Raw genomic sequence first — 9322 nt, forward strand, 5'->3', positions numbered from 1 at the left:
GGTTAAAAAAAACAATATATAAGCATTTTATTCGATACATCTGCAAACCATTAAAAAAGCAAACTCTTCTATATCTGATCAATAGTTTATGTGCTACTGCCCTAAAGTAACTAGCCTTAAGTTTTAATCACAACGCTTTAATTTGTTTGTTTGTTTGTTTTGGAATTTCGCACAAAGCTACTCGAGGGCTATCTGTGCTAGCCGTCCCTAATTTAGCAGTGTAAGACTAGAGGGAAGGCAGCTAGTCATCACCACCCACCGCCAACTCTTGGGCTACTCTTTTACCAACGAAAAGTGGGATTGACCGTCACATTATAACGCCCCCACGGCTGGGAGGGCGAGCATGTTCAGCGCGACGCGGGCACGAACCCGCGACCCTCGGATTACGAGTCGCGTGCCTTACGCGCTTGGCCATGCCGGGCCAACACAACGCTTTAAAGCTTCTTTAGAAGAAATGTGTCTCAAGACGTGTGGTATGGGTATTAAAAATTTTATTAAAATAAAGTAGAGAACAACGTTTCGACTTTCTTAGGTCATCTTTAGGGTAACAAAGAGAGTTTGCAACTGACCGTTGCCGGGCGCATGTCTTAGGTAAACGAGTGCGGGATTGTAGGGGGCGTTGCAGTTGGATGTTATGTTATTAATTAGTATAGGTATAAAGGTGTTCCTTTATATTGGTTTAATTTTGGTTTTAGTTCTTGTATAGATAAGTAGGGCTTCTTTGATTTTGCGTTTGTTTATGTTTGTTTCTCTACTTAATATCTGGGTGTTTTCTATGGTTGTGTTGTGTTCCTTTGATTTGCAGTGTTCAGAAACGTGTGAAGGTGTTTTGTGTGTGTTCTTTGAATCGGGTTTCCATTTGTCTACTTGTTTCTCCAATATAGAAGTCAGAGCAGTTGTTGTATTGTATTTTACAAATAATGTTGGTGTGTTTGTCAGTGTAGTTTTTACATAGTATGGACTTCAGTTTTGTATTTGGTTTTTGAATAAATTTGGTGTGTACTGGAATGTTTTGTTATAAGTTTTTTCCAAATGTTGGTAATTTTTCCCTGATGTCGGGAACATATGGTATGCAACAGTATAAGGTTTTGTCGTTTGTTGTATCTTAAGATTTATTGTTGTTTGTTTGTTGTTAACCGTGTTGTCGATCTTTTGTGTGTATTTATGTTTTTTTTCAACGGTTTTTGGAGAAAATTCGTTGATGTTGATGAAGCGTTGTTTTATTTTGTTAATTTCATCATTAATTTTACGGGTGAGCATAGTTTTGTGGCTGCGTTTATATGGTTTCTTAATATGTTGAGCTTTGTTTTGTTACATGTGCTGAGTCCCAGCGAATGTATAATCCAGTATGGGTGATTTTTCTATGAATTTCTGTTTTGAATTGGGTATCGGTTCTTGTGGTATTGAGGTTGAGAAATGCTGCTTGGTTAGTTTTTCCTGTTTACAAGTGGATTTAATGTTGGGAGGTATGGAGTTAACGTGGTTGAAAAAAACTAAGTGTGTTCTATAGATGTGAATCGAGTAATTTTAACGTCCACATATCTGTACCATTGCAGTGGTGGGTGTAAGGCTGAATTGATCGCTTGTGATTTGATTTGTGTCACGAAAATGTTGGCTAGAACTGGTGACACAGGACTGCCCATACTTAAGCCATTTCTTTGTAGGTAGTTTTGGTATGGGTAAGAGAGAGAGAAAACAAACCTAAACCTTATTGTTGAAACTTAAATTTTCCATTGTTATATGTGACCTCTATTTATAGAATATCTCACTTTTAATTTATACAAAGAATTTTAACAAACAATCGAGAAGCTTTAAGAATCACCTAGATATATTTATTGCGAATTAAATTAGTAACCAAATGTTATTTTGTCTTTCGCTCATTAGGGGGCAGGAGAAATAAGAGATGTAAACATTCACCTCTTATTAATATACTTTATAATTCAATTGTCACGTTTAGAGAAACCAGTAATTTGTTTTTAAATTACGTGTTTGTTGATTTAATTGGGTAATTATACTGACTGAAGAACTAAAAGAAACCGATAACAGAAAATATTCGTTATATTTTTAATAAATTATTCGTTTGTTTTGAATTTTTTGCGCAAAGCTACACGAGCGCTATCTGCGCTAGCCGTCCCTAATTTAACAATGTAAGACGAGAGGGAAGGCAGGTAGTCATCACTACCCACCGCCAACTCTTGGACTATTTTTTTACCAACGTATAGTGAGATTGACCGTGACATTATAACGCCCCCACGGTTGATAGGGCGAGCATGCTTGGTGTGACGGGGATTCGAACGCGCGACCCTCAGAGACGACGGGTCAAGTGCTCTAACTACCTAGCCTAGACAAAACAGAAAATCTCCTTCTCTCTGAATTTAATATGTTATTATCTCTATAGCTTAAAGATAAAAGAAACGTTGGACTACGAAAAAGGCACAAGACGTATGGAATTTAGAGATCATTACTGTTGGAGTTATTAGGACTACTGTATTATAAGAAATTCAATCCTATCATCTCGAAGAAGTGTTTTAATCTGAAGCCAATATTTAATTTTTTTTAAAAAACGTTAATTAAATTTTAAGGAAAAGGTGGCACTTTTAATTTATTCTATTGCACTTGTTCAATCAGCTCGAAATGTGATAGTGAGAACTTTTCTCATCAAATAAACGGATAAATCAAAAGTGTTTTTTTATCTTTTAATAAAACTTCGTTCTAAAGAAATATTAATTTGAAAATGTCCTAAAAAAGGGAAAAAAGAGAAACAAGAGTAAGAGAGATATTCTAATTCTTCTATTTCGGTTTTACGTTGTTAGATGCAAAACTACCAAAAACAAAGTCCTATACATGACATAGTTATTAATCAAGTTCGTTTCCTTAAAAGCCTGAACTTTATTTTGTAAACGATGACCTATAAACAAAAAATAGGAGGCTGGTGATTTTTAAACCATCGACAAAATATATATATTTTTAAATTGGATAAATATTCCTTTTCTCTTCTTGCCCAGCATTATTTTAGAAAAAATGAAATGATTATGTAATCAAGGGTCCACCTCTGGTTCAGGGGTGAGCTTACAAACTTATAGTGCTGAAATCCGAGGTTCGATTCTCCGCGATGAACACAGCTGATAGCCGAGTATGGCTTTGTTATAAAACAAACAACAATAACTGGACTCAGGGAATTAATATTTTCACCTATTAATTCGGATATCGATTATACTCCCCCTAGACTCAGAGATAAATCGATATCCGTGGTGAGAATAGGACACATAACCCATTGGGTACCTCCGTATTTAACAATAAACAAAGAAAATAAGAACTTAATTATTATACCAATGCTAAAGCTCGTAGTCTTGAATCACTATAGTTAATATAAATTATTCTGTAGTGTACAAAATTATTTATTTGCACAACGTTATATAAGATATATATATATAAAAATTCAGTATTCAATGGTACAGAATTATCATACTTCCTGTTCCGTTTATCACCTGCCCACTATGGCCAGATGGTTAGAGAGCTCGACTCATAATAGGCGGGTCGTGGTTTCGAATCTCCGGCGCACTGATATAACCAATTATAACATCATTTCACGAATTGAAAACAACATTACCTAAGAAAATGTTTATGATCTTAACTTTTCAGTTACATGAAATGAATCGTGAACTACGAATAGCTCATGATGTGTCTTCATGACCTTTCAGCAATCGATCCCTCACAGTCCAACCCTTCTAACGGATTTATTCTCGTTTTAGTTTTATATGTGGTTTAAAAATAACTTCGCAAAGGCTCACAGGAATTTAATGTACCAAAATATAAAACCCTGATTTTCGTTATACGAACACTCTGATAACTAATCAATAATTCTTTTGTGCTGTTTTTATTTACAAAACTTAGGATGAGTATTTTACGAACAATTTAAAATATTAAAAAAAAAATTTTGTCTTGAATTTCGCGCAAAGTTACACGAGAACTATCTACGCCAGCGGTCCCTAATTTAGCAATGTAAGACTAGAGGGAAGGCAGCTAGTCATCACCACTCTCCGCCAACTTTTGGGCTACTCTTTTACCAACGAATAGTGTGATTGACTGTCACATTATAACCCACCACGGCTAAAAGGACGAGCATATTTGGTGTGACTGGGATTGTAACCCCTCAATCCTCAGATTATGAGCCTTACTTAACCCACCTGGCCATGAAAAAAACAAAGTGTGCAGTAAGTGGACAAATACGATCAATATTATTGTCTTAAAGGTTTCACTGATTTTCTTAAAATAATTCGACTATATTTTGAACAACACAGTAACAATAACATAATGTCTTTCAATCCTATAACTTATTTTAATTCATTTTTCTAATAGCAATCGAAGAGAATTTACGTAAAGATAAAAGTACATTGTTCAGAATAGTATTTATCAGTTACTTAAATGTTAAAAAAAAAAATAAGTGGCAGAGCTCTATGTTTGCGGACTTCTAACGCAAGAAACCGGGTTTCAATACCCGTGTTGGGCAGAGCACAGATAGCACATTGTGTAGCTTTGTGCTTAATTTCAATCAATCAATCGTGTACGTGAAGTATCAGATATTAATTTACAACAACATAATGTTATCCTACAAAACCTGAATTGTTAAAACTGTTACTTTTTTAACCATTTATTCTGTCTTGTTTTTGGCGCAGACAAACAACCAATGGTCTTGTTTGTTAGAACAAATTTACTGAAGTTTTCCAGCGCCATTATTAGATTCTCATCAAATACATTATTTGTCAGCATCATTACCAGATTCTCACCAAATACATTGTTTGTCAGCATCATTACCAGATTCTCACCAAATACATTGTTTGTCAGCATCATTACCAGATTCTCACCAAATACATTGTTTTCAGTGCCATTATTTCAATGTAAGTAATACAATAATTTTATTTTTAAGAAATCGGGTTCTCACCAAACATAATGTTATTTATCATATGCAATTTCTCATGAAACGTCAACATAGCTACTGTTATTTACAATATCAAATTATATAAAAAAGTATCACAAACTTAGTTTTTAAGGTATATTCACATAGCTCATGAACAATGTGAAATTTCGAAACTACTGTTGGTGGGATAGTCGATTTATTTCTACAAAACGTTTCACCTCTAACAGTATGTAATTGTAAGAGACGAAACGTTCTACAGAAATAAATCTATTATGTCACAAGTAGCTGTTGTCAAAACGTCGTATTAAACACTCATCTACGACGTAGTTCATAATAAACAGAAAAGCCGCTGTTTATTATATACTTGATAATTCAATGAAAGTGTTGAAACTATAGAAACGAGTATAGCACTTCTGGAAACAAGATTAAGTTTAAGAAACACGACGCTCTCGCTGCCTTTATCAGTGTTTAAAGGATATCGAAAACGTTTCTTAATATTTAGGCCTTAATCTAGCAGATATTGAAAGTTTATGAAAGCCTTTATTTATTAATGCCTTCTAGTGGCGCAGCTGGAAATCTTGAGGTTTACAACGCTAAAATCGGGTTTCAATACTTGTGGTGCACATGATACAGATGATCCATTGTTGTAATTTGGTTTTACCGACAAGCAAACTGTCTTTGTTTGTTCATTTACGGTTAAGCACAAAGCTACACAATGGACTATCTGTGCCGTGTCCACCACGGGTATCGAAATCCTATTTTTTGGCGGTATGGACCTCAGCCTTACCGCTGTGCCATTGGAGGAGCAAATTAATAATTCATTTTTTCATTTGTTTTTGTGAAACCATTTAAGAAAAGCATAAACTTTTTTCATTAGGTTTAATAAAAGAAAAGTGTATTTGTTTTTTGTTATGTGTGTTTTGATACCCTTTCAAAGTTTCCACCCCAGAGAGCTTACATGTAGTGAATGATAAACCTTCTTTGTCCAGCTGGAAAAGCAAATCACCTTTCTGACGCCACTAAGTCTTATTAGACGCCTGATAGCTAGAAGTCGACAGGATAAATGAATAGATAAATCAAATAATTTAAAAAAACAAAACCTTTCCTCTGTTTTCCCGCATTATTGTAAGTAATGTGGGAAAGCTGATATACGGAATGTGTTAAGAACGCAAAAATAGATGAGACTCATGTATATCACGTGATCATCTTGATCGCTGAGAGATGTTTGAGGTCAAAAGTATGAAACTTATTCAGAGATTGTCAGTTACTAACAATCTATTTGTTTATCATAAAACAAAATAATGGGGTATCTGCGTTCTATCATTAGGTACTATGACTGATTACTATTTATTTTATGATTATTAATTTTATTGTATTCATCTGTCGTTATTAACGTTTTTCCTATTACAACGCATATATTACACAGGATGTACTTGCGCAGGGCCCTTTAAACTTCCCTGTTTCATGAGTAAATAGAACCAACGAGTGGCGGATTTAAGGTTGAGTGGGCTCAGGCACTAATAATTTTTGTAGGCCCTACATTTCATATGATTTTACATGGAATAAGATTATCAATGTGCTCCTATTAAGACCATTGGCCCTGGGGGTGAGCACCCTCTAGCCCCGACCTAAATACGCTATATGAACTAAAATTAAGAATAACAGATATTTCTTGTTATTTATTTTGAAGTTCATGTGTCTTGCTGTGTCGTGTCCCTACGGTGTGTTTACTTATTCTCGTTATTCATGGCATGTGCATGTTTAATTGGCGTAACAATGTTAAGCGTCCTTTATGTAACGTCATTTGATTGTTAACTGACTGACAGACAAAACACTACTGCATAATGGTGTTAGTGGTTAAAACAGGTGAACCCTCGAGAAAATTAGCTTAATTCGACATACAAATGGAAATTTTGTTTGAAAAGTAAGCTTTCTTCAATGAGACTCTCGAAGTAGTTAAATCTTGTAAAATCGGTCCAGAATATTGTTTGTCCAGCAGTCTGGTTGTGTATGTGGATAGAAGAGAAGCAGGCATATGAAAAAGGACGACCAGTTCTAAACGTGATCCCCATGTCTTCATAGATACCTACATCTAAGTGACGTTAGTTTTACAAATGTAACTTTCCCGCTACCATACGTGTCTGAGTAGATGACCCGCAAACAAAATGGAGTCTTTCAAAGGAAAAACATCTTTAAATTCGTGAATCAAATAAATAAAAGTACCAACTGCACTTGTATGTAGTACTATAAATTAAGCTGTGTTTACGTAAGGTGTTTCTAAGGTGATTGAATTTCCCATTCAAAATGTCGTGGGAGATGGTTTCAAAAAAAGGTCCGAGACACCTTTTTCTGGAGAAAGATGTAAAATTTAATTTCACTGTGTAGAAGGAAGACAGAGATAAATAAGAGCAAATGTTAAAAGTTTGAACAAGTAAGCAAGTGATTAGGTTACGTTAGTAGGAGAGAAACTATTAAACTGAGTGCAGAGACCAAGGTGGCCCGGCATGGTCAGATGGTTAAGAAGCTCGACTTGTAATTCTAGGGTCGCGGGTTCGAATGTCCATCATGCCAAACATGCTCACCCTTTTATCCGTGGGGGTGTTATAATGTGACGGTCAATCCCACTGTTCGTTGGTAAAAGAGTAGCCCAAGAGTTGGCGGTGGTTGGTGATGACTAGCTAACTGCCTTCCCTGCTAAATTAGAGACACTTAGTGCAAATAGCCCTCGTGTAGCTTTGCGCGAAATTCGATAACATACAAGCAGAGATCATTGTAAGTTTTGTCGTGGTAAATAGGCATAAAAGACCAAACACCATTTAACTATTTGTATGCATGAAGAATTCCTGTACGACCCAGCTGGGGACATAATCACTCGTTAAAGAAAGTTTAATCTACCAATCTTGCTATCGAGTTAAGCCTACTTTAGCTAATTCTTTAAGTAAGATATTTTTTACGAATTCATTTATTGTGGACAAACATTACTTTTGTTTCACTCACACGTTTCTAAACTACTCCTCTTGTTATATGTGTTAACCGTAACACATAAGCTTTATTTAACAGTCTTGTGTTTACTTTTTATTATAGTTTTTTTTATTATTTACTATAGGAATCCTGAAGTGTATATTTCAAAACTTACAATTAATATGATGTTATTCGTTTCATTTTGTTGTCCATCGCTACTGCTAATGCATACGTCGTTTTCCCAAACTCCTAACACCAACGAGAACAATATACAAAATTCATGATCTTCTCTCTTTGAAAGACAGAGATTTTATATTTTGTCTCAACAGATGCTTGAAAGGCTGAAAAAAAGAAGTTGGTTTTGGTTTTGTTTCTACCTACAGTTTACACTTAAACAGCATCTGGTGGTATTCCATCAAACTTCCAAACTTCTCAGTAGCACAGCGCTATGTCTGCGGACTTACAACGCTAGGAATCGGGTTTCTATACCAGTGGTGAGCAGAGCACAGATAGCCCGTTGTAAACTTTATGCTCAACTTCAAACAAACAGCCTTCTGGGGTTACTAAAAAGCTCGTGCTGGTTGCTGCATGAGAAATATGTTATGCACGTTATCGTACGCTTGATACGAATAAAGTTATTTACTTTGTAAAATGGTTTTAAAGCTAATTATGTGAGTATTATTTTAAAAAATGCAGTACCTGGTTGTTTCACCCTTAAACAGCGGGAACGTTGTAGGTAGCAGCATCAACTGATAATGGCCGCCGTTTAAGGGTTAATTTACAGAATTGGTCTAATGATAGAATAAATGCGCGTGGCGAGGGTTTGGTTTGTTTTGAATTGCGCGCAGAACTACTCGAAGGCTATCTGCGCTAGCCGTCCCTAATTTAGCAATGTAAAACTAGAGGGAAGGCAGCTAGTCATCACCACCCACCGCCAACTCTTGAACTACTCTTTTACCAACGAATAGTGGGATTGACTGTCATATTATAATACCCCTACGGCTGAAAGGGCGAGCATGTTTGGCATGACGGAGATTGGAACCCGCGACTTCAGATTACGAGTCGAGTGCCTTAACCACCTGACCATGCCGGGCCCGTGCCGAGAGAGGGGGAGATTACGAGGAAGTAACGCCAAACGTTGTCACCAGATGACGCGTCGTCTAGGACACACTGATAGGCCGCCATTACAGGCGGCCATGAATCATACGATACATGTCCCATCATGTCGATAATTAATTATTCAAATCGTCCTTAAAATGACACTTAGCACTAATTCATTAAATCGTCATAAAAAGGACGTTTGGCACTTAATTAATTAATAATGAAATCATACTACCACAAGGTGGGGAACATGTTTCTAGTGGCCATGACTCATATTATTCGTGTCTTTTCATGTTGATAATTACTTAATCAAATCATCCTAAAAAGAACACTCAACACTAA

Source organism: Tachypleus tridentatus, chromosome 9, assembly GCF_004210375.1.
Source record: "Tachypleus tridentatus isolate NWPU-2018 chromosome 9, ASM421037v1, whole genome shotgun sequence".
NCBI classification, from domain to species: domain Eukaryota; kingdom Metazoa; phylum Arthropoda; class Merostomata; order Xiphosura; family Limulidae; genus Tachypleus; species Tachypleus tridentatus.